The sequence below is a fragment of the Dipteris shenzhenensis genome, chromosome 26, assembly GCF_047967505.1.
Source record: "Dipteris shenzhenensis isolate YYH24624 ecotype China chromosome 26, Dip_SZ_1.0, whole genome shotgun sequence".
Lineage (NCBI taxonomy): Eukaryota > Viridiplantae > Streptophyta > Polypodiopsida > Gleicheniales > Dipteridaceae > Dipteris > Dipteris shenzhenensis.
Window position 1 is genome coordinate 18,984,056 of NC_141621.1, and position 21,309 is coordinate 19,005,364.

The window sequence follows — 21,309 nt, forward strand, 5'->3', positions numbered from 1 at the left end:
TATGTAACAAGTCAATGACACTTTGGAATGGCTTATCTTTGTCTCTTTCTACTGAAGGCAATCTATCCCAAGTCACAATGAACTTATTCCCAAATTGAATGTCCAAGGTATATTCCCTCCCATCTCCTCTCATTGCAAATGGCACTTCAAACACAACCTCTCGCTGTGACACATCCTTACACTGGTGAATCCTGATGGTAGAAGAAATCAAATTGAAGACCGAAACTATTTCATTGTCCTCAAGCATGCACACACCATTTTCACTAACCTTTTGTAGCAACAAAACACCATTCTCGTCATGAAGCATAGCACTACTCTCCATTTTCATTAGAAAGCTTTCAAACAAGGATAACTGCTCTTCCTTTTACAGAAGAAGCTTCAAAATCTGTGAAAGCAATGGGCCTATAGACTGTAGAAGTCGAGTCAGTAGACAGAAAGTATCTACCTTGCAATGCCCCATACATAATGCCAAAACAGGCACCTCAAATACTATGTAGAGATACACAAGGAAAAAAGATGCTTGAAGTGAAACATGGAGGCAAGTGTGAATAGAGCAAAATGCTATCAGCAAGCTATGAAACTTGGAGGGAAATGCTGGAGTAGTGATTCATTAAATAATGATAGTTCTTAAATTGTGTGGCACTCATGAAAGGAGGGGGTATAGTTATAAATGCCCTTATTCTTCTACCATGGAAGGTGGTGGACTAGTGATACAGTAACACGAGCTCAAAAAATGTGTGCCACCAATGAAAGCACGGGCTATACTTTTAAATTCCTGTATTCTTGTAAATTTTAAGAGGGTGATTAAAAAACATTTGAAGGGGGTGATTGAGAAACATATTATAATGCATTTGTCTTGCAAAATATATATTACAATGTGAAAGATTGATCACATACAACTGCATAACTATTAAAGACTAAGGACCTTAAGCATGTCCATCATATGATCACATACAACTACATAACTATTAAATACTTAGGACCTTGAGCATCCATCATGAAACGGTGAACAATCAAGTATTTGTAATATATTTGCTCCCAAGGGAATTAGCAAAATTACAATATATTACCAAATTACAAATATACTTATTTGCTAAGGAATATTTATCTAATGATGTAGAAAATGTTGTTTTTAAAATCTATGCAAGTAGAAGAGTTGTTTTAAGGTAAGCATTCATCTTTCATTGCCTAATTCTTGAATTTCTATTTCATAGTGCTCTTATGCTTTCAATTGTCTTGGTTTTGAGTAGGTTTATTCTTCATTTGCTAGAAACAAAAAAGATACAGACCATTCCATCTATTTGCAAGGCATGGATAGTGCTCAGGCCTGCTACATATTGCATGTACACACATAAAGTCTTTCATGAGGACATGATTGCAAAAGGAACTATAACGCTTTCAAAGTGGGAGAGAAAGCATTTTCCATGGTGGATAGAGATGAGTAGTGGAAAGTTTGTGGAGGAGGAGGCATTAATGCTAGAGAGGTATACTTTTCATGTTGGTTCTTTCTGTGCCTCTTGTTCTGAACTAGTTTTTTGTGATTGACTTGCTCTATGGGTTTCTTGATAAGGATTTTGAAAGGTCAATGTAAATCTGATTCGGGATCCCCTACAGACATGACCGAGGAGCAGCATAAAATAGGGACTCCTGACCCTATGAAAACAGGGAGAAGGAAGAATACATCTTTCTTGAAGTTTTCCAATTTCTTTTAGTCTAGTATTGTCATTTGATATGCATTATGTTTGCAGATACTCCGGAAGTTGATGACTCTGGGATTGTGAGAAAGCCTTTCTCCATTGAATTTATTTGGGTTCCACTATCTTTTGTCATGTTGGAAACATCCCCTCATACCTAGGAGTTGGGTAAAGGTATGGGAGTTTGACTATATCAAATTGTGTAAAGAGATAATGCAATCACAGCTTGCAGATGGATATCAAGAATTGCGTGATTTCTTTGCACTTCTACACCAACAAGGGAAGAAACAAAACTCTAAACAATGCACATGGAGTGTGGACTATTGGATTGTGGATCTTCCCACAGGGTATGCTATAGGTGGTGAAGGAGAGGTTCCACCTTGGAATGTTATGACAAAAGATCCTATCTCCTCTTTCTTGGCCATTGCTACAGTTGTGATGGATGACAATGGGTGGACTTTGGTTTTCAGCTCTCCATCTACTTTGCCTACTATGGAGCACTATGCAGTAAGATTAAAAATGGAGGTGGCTTGCAGGTAAATTGATTTTTTGTGTTGAACACTTCATGAAGTCTTTTGGGTTATAGGCTAGGCTATGATTCTAGTACATATTGTTTTGCTTCAAGCAGATGGATAGTACAAAGCATGGAACCTCAAGGCATTTCAGACACACTTAGGATTGGTGTGAAGGTGAGTCTTCAGGGGTATGTTTTCTTCTGCTTTTGTATCATGAAATCACATAGAAAATGACTCATGCTTTTTTGAATAGTCTTTTGTTTTCCATGCTATGGCTATGAGGAGGATAGGACAAAGACCCACATTTAACATGAAATTAGGAAACGGTGTGGCCTCCACGATGAGGATGAGTTTAGATGGCAACGTGCTTCCACATTACTTGCCTTCAGTCCATCGTTCCAAAAGAGTTGGCAAGGGATCTCTTGAGAAGAGTCCTGCATTCATACTTATGTTATTGGATATGTTGTGTCCTCCAAATGGTTCCATTCTTGAGATGGGGATAGGGACAGGGCTAGGATTGAGGGCTGCACTCCACTCTGGTCACCCTTGCTTGGCAATAGACAATGACCCTAGACAATGACCCAGAGATATGTATTGGACTACTTCTAGGAGTGGTGGATGCTATTTATGCAAGTGTGGGATCATCTACACAGCACCATATGCTCATGGACATCGATGCTAAGGAGGAAGAAATCAATGTTGCCGTGCCATTACACTAGTGAGGAAAAATGTTGTTCTTTATTTTGAATGCATACCGTTTGTTTATGCATGTAAGAGAGTTCTAGAGTTTCATTTTGAAGTGAATTGCCAACTTACATAGAGAGTATGGCCATGCACATGGAAAGGAATCACAAATCATATAACTATGAGTTGAGGGAGAAGGGGAGACGATAGACTCTATTTGTGGATGACTCCGACGATGAGAATTAGTTTACGGTTCTCCTATCTTCCTCGTTATATGCTTATACTTAATGGTCTACTAGACATTGGGGCTATCTCACATCCACGATATTTATTTTTGGCTATCGTTTTGATTCTAAAATTTTGTGACATTGTGCGTATGAGACAATAGTTTGGAAAACTTTTTTGGGGTTCACTCTAGTCTATTAATGCGCAAGTAAAATCTACATTAGAGATACAGACTGTTTTGGCTTTTTGGAAACAATCTTGAGCTTCTATTTTGTTGCTTGGCATTATTTAATGTAAGATTCTATGATATGCATGCATTCCTTTTCCTTCATACATTGTCACTCTTACTTGTTATATTACCTGCATCTGGTAAACTTGTTGAATGTGGTTTGTAAAATCACAATTAGCGGCTTACATATAGATAAGCAAGTTGAAGTGTACACGTAGATTTATTGGTCATATTAATTCATTGAAATTTGGAATGTAAATGGCTCTTGTGAGTTACAATTTTTAGTGTGGAATCCTCGATTCATGATCTAGATTTAATGTTTTTTCAGTTAGGAATACTCAAATTCTAGCTCAAAGAATTTCTAGGATTGGGGAAGAAAAAAACATGTAGTATTTATGCTTTTATTCTTCAATGCATTAACAATAAGTAGAATTCTTTTCCTTTAAATGGATTCCCTTTTACTGGGCAAAATCCCATATCTGGTAAAAGTTTTGTGCAATATGTTCAAACCTTGTTTATATTTTTAGAATTAGTTGGTATTTAACATATGCCACCGTAATAGTGTTCCGATATGATTCCTTGAATGAATATACATATGAACATGTTGCAAAAAGGCTCGCTCGGAATTCCCCGCTCCTGGTTTTCTGCTCGGAAACCTAGTGGACCCGAGGACCATAGGCCAACTGGTTGTTTCAGAGCAAAGCCATTAAGCAAAGCCATTAATCAACAACCACAAGCACCCCTCACCCATTCACCAACCATCACTGGACGACCTAAATTGAAGGGGAGCATAGACTTTTCTGCGGGTAGAGTCTATGGTCAGTGGACAAGTCAGCCTCAGCATGATTGGACCATCGCCTGCTACTATATCTACAGTTGCTAGTTGCCTCTTTCCTACACACCGAGGCCTCACAACTCGGGCAATACCTTACATGCCATCCTTGGCAGAATGGCACATGTTAGAGCCGGTTCCCATGGACCAGATTTTTTGATTGGGAGCTTGGGCAATCACCGGTAGCCTGCTGATGCCTCAACATGTTGCAGCTGAATCCTCCATAAAGAGTATAGGGCCCATGAACAACTTGTAGCATTAAATGCACTTTTCCTAGTTTGTAGAAGAAGGTTTCTGGTTCTCTATTTGCAAGGAGTACCTCGTCCCTAGATTGCCTACAAATCTCCGGGAGCAGCAATCCCTACAACAAGGGGAGCTAATTGACTGATTCATCCACGGGGACATGCAATCTGGCTCAAAATCCCCCGAGTTTGGATCGCCAGTGCATGGGGACAGGCTCTTATGGAGGTCATGGCGTGCAGAGCTCAGATGCGCATGAAAGGCTAGTTCGCAGACAAGTTGCATTGATGTTGATTTCGTTTGCTCAATGCTTCTTGCCTTCAAGCATCGGAGACATCAAAGGAAATGAAAACAATGTATCTAGGCTATAAGGAAAAGCCACAAATCTTAAAACCAAATTCACAGATATAAAATAGAAATCGTTTACATCTGTAATACCAAGCTTAAATTTGTCATTTGGCCCTCCATTTTGGCTGACCTAAGATGAACCTGGTTGACGGTTTCATCCCACGCAAAGAGTTAAGGCCAATTACAATTTCATACGATTTTTAAAATAACAGGTACATACAATTACCTTGTAAAGCAGGTACAACAATTTATTTCTAAGGGTTCCTCCGGATGCATCGTTTAGAGACGAACTCAAAAGAAATGCCATTTGCTTGAAGGCGTTGTACGAGATCTGTACTCCCGAAGACAACACCAGGTGTGTAGAAACCTCCCCTTGGAAGAGACCTCCGGTGGTCAAGCACAAGTAAGGCACATTGCACTAAGCATATAGGAGTCGTAACGTAACCAACCTCAGGACCGGACACTACGGTCATAACTTGCATGTCAGGTGCACGGGAAGGGGTACCTGTGGCAAGAGCAGAGTCACTGTAACCTTGACCGATAAACCAAAGGCTGAAGCTGGCTGCAGCCATTTCTGCTTCAGAAGGGCCACCACGTCGGAAAAGGCCGAGGGAAAAAAAACTAGGAAAGCGTAGAAGAAGGCGTCGCCCGAGAGCAAACAGTGAGAGGGGTCCAATGGAAAGGCCCATCCAAAGCAGGGCGAACAAGTAGAGGATGGAAGGAAAGGCAAAGAACACAGCGAAATGGACGGGCTTGTACAAAAGCTTGCTAGTTAACGCCATGGAGGACAGCCCATTTTCCTCCTCCTCGGCAATGGATGGAGGACCTCCGGCAGCAATGGTGGACATGGTCTTGCGAGCAACTGCCGCATCGGCTTTGGGCACAAAAATCGACCATTTGTTGAGATCCTTCTGCCATAAGAGCAGGGAAGGCATCCTGGCTGGAGCTCCAGGAACGCTTACCTTTACGCTTTTCGCAGTCTTCTTCCTTCCTCTCAGCAGCTCGCCAGCACTGGCACCTGCCAAAACCGCAGACTCGAAGGTCCCCATGCCATACACCACCCTCATGCTCGACTTGAGATCCAAGAACGAGTTGACAGAATTGGGCAGCGACGGCGCCTCCCATTGCTTGAGATGATGCAGTAGCCCCATCTCCGCCGGTATACAGTCGTGGCCGCAAGCAGACACCAGCAACGCTCCCGTCTCTCTGCTGCTCTCGTGATACAAATCGTCGATTTTCTCAATGAAGTCTGGCTCAGCGGTGATGTCCAGGTAGTCGGTTCCGGAGTCGACGCAGGCAGCCACGAGGGGCTCGCCGTAGAGGCAGTAAGGGCCGACGCAGCTAAGAACGAGGCGAGTTCGACGGCACATGGCTTGGAGGGAAGGAGGGTGGTCGACGCTGGCTTCGATGATGGGGAGGGGAGGGGGAGGGGAGGGGGAGGAAGCCCAAGCAAGGGAGGAGGAGAGCTTGGAGAGGTTACGACCAGCTATGGCGATGCGACGAGGGAGACCATCAGGGCGAGTGGAGAATTTGAGAAACTCACGCAGAACGTATTTGCCTGTAAAGCCTGAGGCACCGAAGATGACTACGTCCAAATCCTTCTGCTGTTGCTTCTTCTCCTCCATTGAAGCTTCTGATCGCCTCAAGCACCTCGTCCTTCTTCTCCCTTTGCTGCTGCTTCGCAAAGCTTTTGCTCTATATCTCCTCTTCTTCTTTTCCTGCTGCTTTGCTTCGTTTGCGACGACGCTTTGCCCAGCTTGGCTCTCCTCCTCCCTCCTGCTCGTTGCCGCAGCTCAATGCCAAGCCCTTCTCTCCTCGGCCAGCTCTGTTCGAAGCTCTGCTCTCCTCCTCCTCCTCCCTCCTCCGTTTTGCCTCCCGCTCCCCTCCTCCCCCGCTCACCGCGGGCTTCTGCCGCTTTGCTTCTTCTGGGCAGCTTTGCAATGCTCTACTCTCCTCCTCCCTCCTCCGTGATCGCGCCGGGCAATGAATGCAAAGCTCTGCTTTCCTCCTCCCTCCTCCGTGTTGCCGCCGCGCAATGCAAGAGCCCTCCTCCCTGCTCTTGTTGAAGCTCTGCTTTCCTCCTTCCTCCTCCTTGTTGCCGCTGCGCGATGCAAGAGCCCTCCTCCCTGCTCTTGTTGACGCCCGCTCGGCAATGCAGAGTTCTTCTGCAATGTGCCAAGCTAATCCGAAGACATATCCAGTCCTCATTTCCCGCGAACATGATGTGGCGAAACGTGCCACAGAATTGAAGACAATCGGTGACCGTTGAATGATAAATACCGTCAACGATATTTGTCAACTTCCTCAATTGGCTTTAAATGCTAGCTGAGAATGTCGGGCTGGCTGAGAATGTTGGGCTAGCCCAGCACTTCCATTCATTTCCGCTACACTTCTCACAGTTCTACTGTGGGATACCCTCTGTTGCTTCATTTCTAACATTCTTGTCCTTATCAAAGACCTCATTTCCTTCACGCTTGTGCTCTTCCTCATCACGCTACTTAAGTAAGGTGTAGCCATATATCACTTTCTACTTAAAACCTTTACGACTAATTTCTAAATCTATAGACAAAGGGAAAGGTTGTAGATTCAGAAGTATCATTTACCCCAGATAATATAGAAAATGTAGATATATTGTTGAATAATGTCTGTAGATGCTTTTCTAGGTAATGCAGCTTAGTAATTCCTAGAGAATTTGAACTATAATGTAGATTGGAAACAAAACAAGGGTTAATAATACACGATTCTCTTTATTCAAAAGACCTCAAAACTCTTCTTGCGGGTGTGAAAACCTGCAATAGCTAACTACGAATAGTTTCCTAAGAAGTTTGAACGTTTTTAATACTTTGTTTTCCTTCAGTTATCAGCACACATCTTTTCTCGTTTTGGATATTTTGTACATAGCTCATGAAAAAATTTCATTTATTAAGGATTATAGTGTATGAAAAATATGAACATGATAAGCTGGCAAGAGAGCTGGCCTGCACCTTCCAAGTTCATTGGCACTTCTATCCGCGCAGCAGTATTATAGTTTCCATACTGAACTACCCCACCCAATATGTCAATGGAAGGTCAACAACCGGGCTTTGAAACTTGAACCTGTGCCTTGCAAGTTAGAACTTAGAAGGTCTATCCAATAAGAAATTTAGTAGAAACTTCTATACACACATCTTAAAGGCCCTCATAACATTTCTACATTTCTTGATGCATCTCTAAACACCTCAGGGTGATCAGTGTAAAGGGCAACAAACCAAAAGATTCAACACCACCACTCTATCATTGGGATCCTTTGTCAAATTGCATATTAGACACAAAAGCCCTCTCGATGCTACAACTTGTTAACTACAAGGACATAAACTTTCCAAGATGGGAGGTGGGCACTTTCTTTCATATGCAAGCATCTTACCTATGCCTTAAACTACAAGGTCATGAGATAGAATTGTAATGTGTGATGTGAAGAGAAATTGCACACAACCCTAAAATCAGACTTTTGCATTCAGCACTGCTACATCTAATCCCCACATTGCAAACCCATATTTTCGTCCAACCTGTTTTGGATTGGTAGAATGAGCATTAGCAATCATCACTGCAGGAACATAAAATTTGAAGCACTAGTAGTGTCAATCAATATCCGATTAGCCTTTTCAACATCTTGACAACAATGGGCGTTTAGCAGTTGATTTTGCAAAAGAAAATCTCATAGTGATAGATTTGTTCATGCTCATTGTTGCAAAAGTCCCAACTTTGCACCTTACCTTCCTACGATAAATGGTCCATAAACTGGTAAAGTACAGGAACTCTAGAAGTGACGATTTGTGACTCGATATTTGAGTGATTGGAAGCATGCAATAGGCTATGATCAATGGATATGCAGAAGGCTATGAGGGGGAAGGAAAAGGTAGGAGAAGGGTAAAGCAGAGAGCAAGGTAGCAAGTGAGGAGGAGGGCCAATGTCAATATGATGAGGTTATGAGCTTGGAAGAGGCCATTGGAGATAGCCACGCAAAGGGAGAGAGGCTCAAGGGATGGCAATAGGGAATGAGGGAGAGTGGTGACCATGGAGTAGCGAGGTGGGAAGAAGAATGGAAGCCACATGTCATTCTTTGGTTGGTCTTTTTGAAACATTCTCATTAGAGGGCATTCCTTATGCTTAGATCAAGTTTTTGAGCTGTACATTCGGAAGCTGCGTGAGAACAGCATAAATTTCCTTCCCTCGAAAAAGTCTAACATTGGCAGGTGAGCAATGTAGTGAAACATGATGGTAGAGCAGAGGAGTAACTATTTGCACTCTTAGGGCTTGATCACGCATGGCCCATAGTTCCTTGTTCCAGCAAAGGGGGGTACAGTCATGCAAGGATGGAGGAGATGAGGAAGCAAGAAGCTCCCATTGGCTGAGCATGCATTGACAGGAGCGCATTAAAACCTTGCAGGTTTTTTTTTAATATTTAAATAAAAGAGGGAGCCGGCTATATTAATAAGGAAAAAAGGGGGTCAAATGACCTTACAGAATTTGGCCCACATTGAGGGCGGGGCGCGTGGCCTACACTACAAACAGCTAGACCTAACCTACCGATGAGACTCCGATCAACATCGTATAAGGCTTGGCTGATCATCAGTTTGTATTCTAGCAAAATCTTGAAGATAGGACGTAACTAAGGCAAGAATGATCGAGGCCCTGAACCTCAACTGGACTCCATGCTGAAAAGCTAGCCTGTTCCTAATCTCCCATATGCTCATCAAGGTCACCGCCCTTATGTACGACCACACTATCTCGCTAGCATGGAGGGCAACTGCCACGTATCTCGAGAGCCTAGAGAAAACTTGCTCATCAACCCGGCCTTTCTCATAGCCCGCTCCATCGCTTTCCAAACCTCCTTAACTACTTGGCATTTCCATAACAAGTGTCTGAGATCTTCCATTGCCTTACCACAAATGGGGTAGCCCAAGCTAATCATGATTCTCTTTGCCACCTTCGACCTCACCGGTAGCCACTGATTCATGACTTTCCAGAGGAAAAACTTGGACTTACCATACGTGCGCCCCTTCCACACATCCCATAGTCTCGCCTTCCAAGCTGGACTATGTCTCAGCCCCCACCTCTTGTTCAGGCTTGCTGCAGTGCCCCCACCTCTTGTTCAGGCTTGCCGTGGTGCCCCCACCTCCCATCAGCTTCCTACATATGATTCTAGAAGAAATTTTATCGATCTTGGTTTTCCCCATAGTCCAATGATGGTCCTTCGCCCCATTGGCCACCACTGTGTTCGATGGCTAGCTCACTGGGATCCTTTCTAGGGTCGCCTTGAGCATATATGTCGCACTTCCCTCTTAATTTCCTCGAGGGTCTTCCAATCCACCTTGCTTTGATCCCACAGGTCCTTCTAATGCTGAAATCCTTTTTTGTGAAGATTCTTGGCCTTCCTAATGTTGTGGAGAGCAAATACCTCCTCATCTCTTGGTGGGGCAAAGCTCCAACAAATACTCTCCAGTAGGCTCCCATCCCCTCTTAGCCCTTTTTTGCCCTTCCACTTTAGATGGTGACTACAAAGCTTCCATGCATTGATCATCCCTACGACCAAGTCTGAATCCACAATGTTGAGGGGGGATGCTAATAAGATTTTGTCATACTAGTTGAGATCCGGCTAGTACCCCGTTCCCTTACCCTTCACCCTCTCAAACGAGGGATTTCACCACCTCCACCCATGGGGCATCATCCAAAAATAGACGTGCGAACAATTTCCCAATAAGGGCAACGTTCCTGACTCTCACATCAAGCAAACCAACTCCTCCTTGCAATTTGGGGGATTTTAGGGGCTCCCAGGGGATGTAGTGCATCTTTCTCTTAGCCTCCGTCTCAGCCCACAAAAACCCTCTAAAGAGGGCTTCAATTTCTAACCATTGTGTCTTCTTGAAGTGCCAAGTGGAGGCCACATACGTGATCGAGGCCACGAGGATATGCTGGACCACAAGGCATCGGGCATTCCACCTCAGAAAGATCCGTTCCATACACAGAGCTTGGCCTTAACTTTGTACTTAAACCACTCAAATCTTTGGTGTAAAGAAAACACCCACCCCTATCGGGGCACCCAAATACCTGAGTATCACACCCCTCAGGACAATCTAGACTCCTAAATCCATCAACCATTGAGGCGGGGGATCCGTACTTGTTCGAATGGCAAAGGTTTTTATCCAGTTGCATTTAGAGCGAGACGCTTTGCAAGAATACCTCGATGGCTTAGAGGAGGTGGGTGAGGCTACCTTGATCTTCTTGGGTGAACAAAATTATATCATCACCGGCAAATAGTTGATTACCAAACTAATTCCCAGAGGGGAGAATCACACTCTTGACCAGCCCATCCTGCACACGATTCTTGATCAGCGCTATGAGGGGGACAATGCGTAAAGCGAATAAGAGGGGGACTAGCGGGCACCCTTGCTTGACAGATCTTTTGAGCTCACCGACCCACAGCACCGCCATTTACACACAATACTACGCCAGTGTTCCCCAGCAAGCATTGGACCTTTTTGCCAAAGTCCGGAGTGTGCATGGGCCGATGAGTGTTGGTGAAGAGACCGAGGCTAGAGAGCTTGCACAAGGAAATCCTATTGTATGTGGAGGTGCTGGCTAAGAAGATGCAAAGCGGATTCTCTCCGTTGCACGAGGAAAACCCTACAAGTTGTAGAAGGCCTTCTGTACATCATTTTATTGGCTTAATTGGTCTCCATTAATGAGGTGAGAAGGTTCGGATGGGTAGCCCCTCATCTAATTCAATTTTGATTACCTTAGGGGCTTTGGGATATTCAATATAATCCACGTCAAGCATTCCTTTGGCCCACCAAAAAATCGAGCTAAACTAGAAAAGGGGAGGGAAAGGTTCACATGTATTTTGGACTATTTAAAAAAACACATCAAGCATTACTTTGGCCCACCAAAAAAAACCACATCAAGCATTCCTCTTGGATATTTAGAGATTTTCCAATTGGAAGTGGCAAATACTCACCCTTATTTTTCTCCACATAAAGTAATCTTAAAGGCACTTCCCATGTACCCTTATTTTTTTCCACACAAATTAAACTTAAAGGCACTTTCGATGTCGACTTGCAAGACAAATTTTTGCATATCATGAAAACTAAAGTAGGTTGCTAGAGACTATTGTAATCATGCTGGAAACAATGTTGCTTGCTGGGAAATGTGAGACTAACAACTGGTGATATGTGCTTTTGGTGAGACCCTACTAGTGCAGACTATGTGGGAAGAGCACTAAAATGCAATGTAGAGCAGATACGTGAAGCATATTTTTCTTCTATTTGCACAAATTGGGGGAACTCTGGCTTGTGAAGTAGGGGTAAGGATCAAATGAGAGCATCAAATCCTTACGCACCTATAGATAGTCTACATGGAATATAGAGACTACCAAAGTCCTGCATAGGCAAGTCAGGATACCCTAGTCTGCATGGGAAGCACTTCTTATCACTTGGATAAAGCGTACTTCTAAAGATTTTGGAATAAACACACCCCTTATGTTAGTTTGACAAGGATACATATTCTAACCCTTCCTATATTTATAAAGTGTAAGTCTAAACAATTAAATAAACGCTCCTTTTGAACGCACGTGGTATATTGATGCATTGTAGGGTGCCCCCCGAGTATGGTGGAAAACTAGGAAATATCCATTCCAAGCCATCCAAATGACATCATATGCTCATGATACTTTGCACAGGCCTTGAAATTTCCTATTTTAAGGGTTGTACAAAGTTCCATGCCCATAAAATACCATTTGCATGGCTAGAAGCACATCAATGCATGTTTTCAATGCTCATGCATGATGCATGGTGAAAAACTAGGAAATATCCACCATTCCAAGCCATGCAAATGACATCAGATGGCTATGATACTTTGCACAGGCATTAAAATCATCTAGTTTAAGGCTTGTGCTCAGTATCTTGTTCATTAAGTACCATTTTCATGGCTAGAAGCACACAGATGCATGTTTTTCAATCCTCATGCATGATGCATTGTGAAAAACTAGGAAATATCCATTCCACGCCATGCAAAAGACATCAAATGGCCATGATACTTTGCACAATCCTTGGAAGAGTCATAGATTTTTATTTTTGTGCAAAATATCATGCTGATCAAATGTTATTTGCATGGCTAGAAGTTGACATATACATGTTTTTCAATGCTCAAGCATGATGCGTGGTGAGAAATTAGGAAAATATATCCGATCCAAGCCATGCAAATGACATTGAATGGCCATGATTCTTTGCATATGCCTTGAACTCACCTAGTTTAAGGCTTGTGCAAAGTCATGCACATCTAATACCATATGCATGGTTAGAAGTACAACGATGTATGTTTTTCAAGGTGCAAGGTATGGTAAAAAGGGAATCTATACGGTAAAAAAAGTCAGCATGCGCCCTAAAACAAGGCCTCCCAAGCTCCAAGATTTTGTAATCCAATACGACTCATCATTTTTTAAACTTAATCAACAACTAGAAGTGAGAGAAGTACAAAAGGTTTTAGGAATTTCAAAAACAAAAGAAAACTTTGTTTCCGTTGTATAGGCCTCGGTATATACCAATGCCTATATTGATTTTCATAAACTTTCAAAAACCAAACCCGAATGCTTCTATCTTTTTCGTGCCTCTCTTGTTTTAACCCCTGCTGGCTTTTTGCCTCTTCCTCATAACCTTGCCACCATCTCCCTACCCTCTCCTTCCATCCACACACCACCCATACCACCGTTGGCCCACTCCCCTCCACTCTAAGCTTGAGAATAAGATTTCTATTTTGGGAGCTAAAGAAGTGCAGGACATTTTTGAGCATTTGGAGTGGCTTGTCTTCAAATTTCTTCTTCTAGCTAAGCTTCCTGACCCCTCCCATCTGCATTAGAAGAATCTTTGGAACTTGTCTTATGTGTTTACATATTTGTTATGTCTTTGTGGTTGCACAAAAATAAAATATGAGAATTTCCTAGGAGAGATGCTCCCAAAGTTTTCCACTTACTTCCTTGCTTGATATGATTGCATCTTGTTGCTTGCTTGCTTGATTTTGTTACTTTCTTGTATCTTGCTATCTTGTTTTCTTGCTTTCATTTCTCTTATTTGTTTTCATTACTTTGCTACTTGACATTGTTGCTTTTTACTCATTGCTTGATTTTATAGTATATTTTTTGCACTCATGCACAATGCATGGCAAGAAATTTGAAAATACACATGCCCAACCATGTAAATGATACCTAATCCCCATCAAACTTTGAAATCACAAGGGTTTTGATCTCGCTAAGGCTATGTAAAGTAACATGCCTATTAGACACACACAGATATGCTAGAATCATACCGATGCATATTTTTAACACACTCATGCATGATGCATGTCAAGAATTGTAAAAATACGCATGCCCAACCATGCAAATGATATCCCATCAACACAAAAATTTGCAAGGATAGGGGTATTACTATTATTAAGACTTGTATAAAGTATCATATTCTATCAAAACCACTCACATATGCTAGAAGCAAACTGATGCATATTTTTAACACTCATCCAAGATGCATGGTAAGATTGGACACACACACACACATGCATATTTTTAGCACTCTTGCATGATGAATGGTAACTTAAAGAATGGTGAAAACACACATGACCAACCATGCAAATGATACCTACTCCATATGAAAATTTCCATGCACAAGGAGCTTATTCTCATTTGGCTTGCATAATGAATCATACCCACTAGCGGTGCATATGTTTAATACTTTTGCACGATGCATGGTAAGAAACACTCATGCCCAACCATGCAAATGACATTTGATTCACATCAAACTCTATGAGTAGATAATACATATGTTCAAATCATAAATTTTAAGAGGTGATTTGATAGGTGTTTGAGCAATGTTTGGTTACTAAAGTAAGGTTACATTGGATTATACTTAGTGACAATTTTTATATATAGAAATAGTGATAATAATATCAATGTCGTGAATGGTATTTTTAAACTTTGGCAATAATAAGATACTTTACAGCATCTAAATGTCAACCATTGTGTAATTTTACTCCACATATGCATTTGTGCTGCCATTTCCTGGTAAGAAATAGCAGTTAAGAAATGGTTGCCATTTGGCAGTCAAGAGATGATTGCCATTTTGTGTTGCCATTTCTTTGTAGAAACTGGTAGTCAAGAATTGGTTGCCATTTCTTTGAAAGAAGTGGCAGTCAAGAAACGGTTGCCATTTCTTCGTAAGAAATGGCAGTTAAGAAATTGTTCCCAGTCAAGAATTGGCTGCCATTGTGTGCTGCTAATTATTCCTAAGAAATGGCAGATAATAAAATGTTACCATTTTTAGTTGCTATTTCTTCCCAAAAAATGGCAGTTCAAGAACTAGTTGCCAATTCTAACTGTCATTCCTACAAAAAATATGGCACTTTGAGAACCTGTTGCTAAAAATGAAAATTGTGTGCCATTTACTTTTGCCATTTCTACCAGCAAGTTTTGTAGTAGTGATCATAGCGAAAGCTCAATTGTTGACATATTCCATGGACAACGACTTTGGGAACTCGTAAGAGGTGGTGATTTGCTGCTCTTCACTTCTATCTTCCATTTGAACTTCCTTTTGTCAATTTTCAATGTGCCTTCCATTCATTGTGTTCTCGTTTCAGAACGGAGAAGACATGCGAAAAGGGTCCAATCCCAGTGAACGATGAAGGAAGTTCTTCCATGCAATGACCTGGTATGTGACAATAAGTTCCTTGGGTTGCACTTATGAATTCTCTGCTCGAGGGTTAAACAAAGGTTGTTTTTTGTCGTGCTTGGGCATTTTTGTGGCCTGCAGTTACAATTCGTTGTTTGACATATTTGAGATGGGAGGTGTGATCCATGCTACAACAACTATGTGTGGGCATGCAATGAATGCTCACCTGTACTCTACTCCCACAATCTCTTTGTCAGTAACCAGGGAGACATGAAGCATTCACAGGGGTGAGACTTGTACCTTCTTCAGCACATGACTTGCCTTTAGATATTGCATGCCCACGCACTTCATATCGTGTGAGCCTCATGTAGATGTCCCCTTGTGGAGTTGATTTCATTGTTGTAATTTCTACATTGTTTCTGCTGCTGTTATTCGTAGAATTTGTGAATTTAAAATAAAGCTTTCTATTCACTGTGTTATTTTGTTTCAGAAATGGAGAAGACATGCAAAAAGACTCCAATCTTGGTTTCACCCTGCAACTTTCCAAGCTTCGTATCGACACTAGATTCACTACTGGTGATACGTTTCTATGGGTAGCCTTTCGAGTGATCTAAGAATGAGAGATATCATATGCAAATGGTTTAACGATACATTTCACAGTTGATTGTATCAACAACGAGTCGTGTGCTTTAATGTTGCTCTAGTAGCTGCTTCCAAGGGAGGAAGTGGCTGAAGGTAAAATAGTTGTTTGATAAAACAAGGATGAATTTTATTCATCAGGATTGCCCTGTGTATTAGAGCAATTAGGAACTATCTTGGAAAAAAGTGTACAAAATTGAGGTTTATGCCATATGTTTGTTGATTTCTTTTATTATTAGTCCATATGTGATCGATTGTCGTATGGATCATGGTTGGTTTTTGTATCTTTTGTTGCATGTTATGATTTGCCATGATTATATTTAGATTTGTCGAGTCTTTTGTTCTTTTATTAAAGTTAATGTTGAAGTTGCCTACAATATATGTTTCTTGATGTGTGTTTGTTTTGTTTAAAATTTGATTTAGGATTTCTATTAATGAGCTAGTTTTGTTTCCTTGGGGTTTTGTAAATATTTATTAAGTTTAGCTGTTCCGATTCTTTTGTAACAAATACTGTTAGCAAGCATTGTATACCGTTTTCCTATATGTATATTGTTTCTTTCAACTTGATGTTTTTTTTATAATAAGTTCATAATCCTAGTCCTTCATGCTTTATTATTGATCTGAATCCTTTAATTTTGATGTTGTCGGTCGGGCGAGTATGTGTTTCCTGTATACATATGAATGTGGATGGCATAATGTTTGTTGTTGCCAGTATGTCTTTTTTGTGCGGCAGAAGGCCCACTATGTTAAAAGATTGGATAATGATTGCATTTGTAGTAGTTCCTGTCATGTTTTTTTGATCCATGACCCATGGTTTGTCTCTTCTGAGATGGTTTACTTCTTGTATTACGATATCGTTGACTTTTATGTGCTTTTTCTCGATATTATTTAGTAGGAATAAGTTGGTAGGCTCCCTTATTCTTGAGAGTGTTGTGTACACTAGACCGTGTGCCTTGATGTACGAAGGGTCGAACACGAGGAAGTCCATCACTAGTCCTTACGAATGATGAATTGTTCTCGTTGTTACGGGTTGGATAGGGAATTGTGTTCTTGTTATTGTGTTCAATTGGTTTCTTCCGATTTGGAATTCCTTTTGTATTTGAAGTATGGGAGTCCAATTTGCTGGTATGTTATCTTGATAAATGTTTTTGTTGTTGTATCTTGCTTTCATTCCTGTGTTTTGGTCTTTAAAAAATATCCATGCGATTGGTTGTCTTTCGCATGGGGAGTGGTCCATGAAGATGTTGTCTACTCTGTTCACCAAACCGTCACTCACATCCAAATTCTTGGAGCATATTTCTACTATCATCCCCACTTTCAGTTGTAACTGGCCGTGCAACCCCGCTGTTAGCTTTGGGTTGTCAGGGATGCATAAATTCTTATTTGTTTGTTGGTGCCTCTTATCTTTTGAAGGTATAATATGTGGTGTGCCTTCTAATTTTTTAAACATGTAGTTGTTATGTTTGTCCTTCAGTGCGTTCATGTAAAAAAGGTGTGGGATTTTTTCAGTCTCTGGTGGTGCTCGCATGTACTATGAGTTTAGAATGTTTAATTGTTCTTTGGACTGTGTTCCCACTCGGACGCTGTTTATAATATCCAAGTATTCGATGTTGTCTTGCCACATTGGATGTAGTAGCTCGTAGTACCTGAAACATTCCACCCAAACTTGTCTTGCACATGACATTCTTTCAAGTTTGTTAGCGAATATCTAGCTATCCTTTGTGGGACTTGCTTGGAAAAGGTTGCCGTAGAGGATGACATCCACCCCACCAAATGGTTCCAAGTGGTTGTGTTTAATTTCTCATAATCGCATGTCTACTACAGCAAAAGTGTTTTGCCCCACCAATGATATCTCATCGATCATGAGCAGTTCAACGTCTGCATACATTATCAAAAGCTCATGCAGTCTCTCTACAGCTAGCGACGTGTATGTCATGCTTATGTGTGTATAGTCATCCCACCTATGTTGAATGCTGCTCTGCCCGTTTTGTTAGCAGCAGTGCTTTGACAATGTCATCCTTAGATGCATCGGACTTGTAGTAATGTCGTAGCAATGCTTGCACGAGCAACATGAGTGTGTATGTTTTCCCTGTGCCTACATTCCTTGATAGCAACAAGTGTATTCTCATGTTGCTATCATTCCTTTTCTTGCACATGATGTTGTCGATAACGAGTCTCTGCTCATTATTTAGTTTTCTAGATAGCTTACGATACTCTTCATTGAACATCCTTTTGTATGTTCTAATAGGTTGGAAAGGGACATTTGTACGTTTGTTTTGAGTGCGCATGTCCATACCTATATCATATTGCTCATGCAAATTTTTTTGTTCGCTTTCGGTAGATGTTGTGTTGCTTTCAGAGTAAATTCTTTGTGTTTGACACAAGGGGAATATTTTATTGAATTTTGACTTATTGATGTCTACTATCTGCTTGTGGTCAATGTATATGTCATGCCAAGATCTGTTATGCTCGTTCGTCGAATTTTTCCTGCCCTCAAATGGCAAGTATAGCAAGCACATATCCCTATAGTAATTGTCCGGGTCTTTTGCCTTGTTGTAGTCGTTGAAACGTATTAGCTTTTGTCTCCTTCTCTCGTGTGTTATGTATCTGTTTTCATTGAATGTGCTTGCGTACTCTATTAGGGACTTGTCGATAAGTTCATGTGGCCTTCTTTGGTACTTTATTATAATGTCATCAAAGAAAACATCTTCGCTAGTTGGTTCAAGGTTCTGTAATTGATGTCGCCTTTTTAGTAGAAGTGTGCGTTCCTCATGCTTGCTTGTGTTTATGTACACAAACTCTCGAGTGCTACCTTTCAGAGGTATTTGGGTGATCTTTGTTTTGGAGTTGTTTGCATTTTTTGGGTTTCTCAAGTCCTGTAGGCATGCTCCTAGAGCCTCTCTGCACAAGATAGTGTTACGAAGAATGTAGGAGGTCCTAACTGGTGGAGCATTTCAAAAATGTTCCTTTTCAGTCTACTCTTGTAGTCCATTGATGTCCACAGGCACAGCAAGTCCCTGTACCCAATGTTTGATTACAAAAGCTTATCAATGTTGGTGTATGTAGTGGCCTGTGCTACTGTAAGTTTCTTTCCATAAAGCATACCCTTACGCATTCTCACCCAGCTCAATGAAGTAACTTGTCTCACCATTATTTTCATAGTTTTGAAGAAGAGATTTTCAATACACAATGCAAACCTTCTGTCCTTATTCATCAACTCCCACTTGCTATCTTTTGGTATGTGGTTGATCTTGGTAGTGTATGTCCACAAGGATAGCTGTGAAAGAGAGTAGGGAATGCGAGCTCCTCATAGTACTCAATGAGAAGAATCCTTCAGATGGTGCCACTGAAATGGTTTTGCCTTTGTAGTCAACAACTTAGTGGCCTATGTGAATTCCATGGACTAAGGTATCGGTGTCATTCTCATCATCGCTTGGGTTCTCTACCCTTGAATCTATATTGAGTTTAACTTGCTCGTCCTTGTACAACAGTGTCAGCAGAAGATCCTATAGAGCACACATCATCAACATCATCCTTACAAGTCCACTTAGTTTCCTAATTTGTGAGAATGGTATTTGTTATCTTTGTACCAACATGGACTCAGGTAGAACACAATGTGTGTGTAGAGTAGCGACAAAGCTCTGCTTGTACTTACATAAAGCTAGAAATAATCCCTCTTAGAAATCCAACTTGCATGTTCTTCATGCAAGTTCCACATACGATTCCTACATGCGAGTTCTACATGCGAGTTCTACATGCAACTCCTACATGTGAGTTCTACATGCAAGTTCTACATACGATTCCTACATGCAACTCCTACATGCAAGTTCTACATGTAACTCCTACATGTGAGTTCTACATGCAACTCCTACATGCAAGTTCTACATGTAGAGAGAGAATGTCTTACAATTCCTATATGCAGAGAGAGAAGGTCTCCAACTTATATAAATACCCCATAATGGAATGAAGCCCCCACTCTTTGGGGCATTGTGTTGAGTTCTACTTTGGTATTCCAAGCAATTGTCTCAAGTGTCCATGCTTCCTTGCAGTCCACGTCCAAAAGCATGTTCTAACCTTGCAACTCCTCCTCCTCTCTTCTCCAACCTTGCAACCCATTCTCTTCCTCTCCTCCTCCCTCCTCCTCCTCCCTTCTCCTCCTCCCTCTTTCAACTCCTCCTCCCCTCTCCTCCAACCTTACAATCCATCCTCTCCCTCTCCTCCTCCCTCCTCCTCCTCTCTCTCTCTCTCTCTTCCCCCCTTCTCTCTCTCTCTCTGACCCCCTCTCTCTTTCTTTCTCTCCCTCTGTCTCTCTTTCTCTCCCCCCCCCCCCCCCCCTCTCTCTCTCTCTCTCTCTCTCTCTCTCTCTCTCTCTCTCTCTCTACCCCTCCCTCGCCGGTCGCTCCCTACACAAAAATAACCTAAAAAAACTAACCTACTAAGCAAGGGCCTTAAGGCCCTTGCTACTAAGGCATGGCCCCTATCGAAATGGCAGTGCACACGTGTAGCACCCGCTCCACCCTCAACCCCTTTCCTCCACCCCCTTCCTCCCTGCTCACGCTCGCCCACGCTTGCATAACCTCCCCCCTCTGCCCTCCCATGCCCGTGCCCTCTACCTCCTGCCTGCCTCCCTCCCCCTCCCCTCCCCTCCACCTCCCTCTCCTCCTCTCTGCTCAAACCCTCCCACTGTTGCTCTCAAAACCCCCCCCGCTGTTGCCGAGCGAAACCCCCTCCCCCCACACTGCTGTGCTCGAATCCCCCCGGCCACCGTCGCGAAATCCCCCCCCCCCACAAACAGCTCTTTATTAAAAAAAAAAAACTAACCTAAACCTAACCTTAGGTTAGTTTAACCTAGGTTAGGTTAGCTCGTGCATAGAAGTGTTCATGAACCATATAATGTACATACATTCTTTTTTGTTTAGACATGTAGCAAATGTGTGTGAATAATATAGTTTTCCAAGGTTGGAGTAGGAGAAAACAATATACGAATCAAGAATTAACCCACTAGTCTTTAGTAAGCAAAGAAGAGTTCAATGAAAATGTTATAGCGAGTAGAGACATGTAAACCATACATTTCTTTAAACATCAACTAAAAGTTGAGGCAAACCAAAACGAGTGGCATAACACCTCTTTTACAAGTGCAAAATCAACCTCTTTTACAGTCGGGGGTTCAGCTCACGAAATTTTAGTGTACCATGTGCATTCAAAAGGAGGGGTA

The 21,309-nt window shown here is 41.9% G+C and overlaps 1 pseudogene; it reads right to left on the bottom strand.

Annotated features, from left to right (window-relative positions):
* Nucleotides 1-4,862: 4,862 nt before the first annotated feature.
* Nucleotides 4,863-6,907, bottom strand: LOC147884776 (putative mitochondrial saccharopine dehydrogenase-like oxidoreductase At5g39410 pseudogene; annotated as a pseudogene).
* Between the last annotated feature and the right edge of the window lie 14,402 nt (nucleotides 6,908-21,309).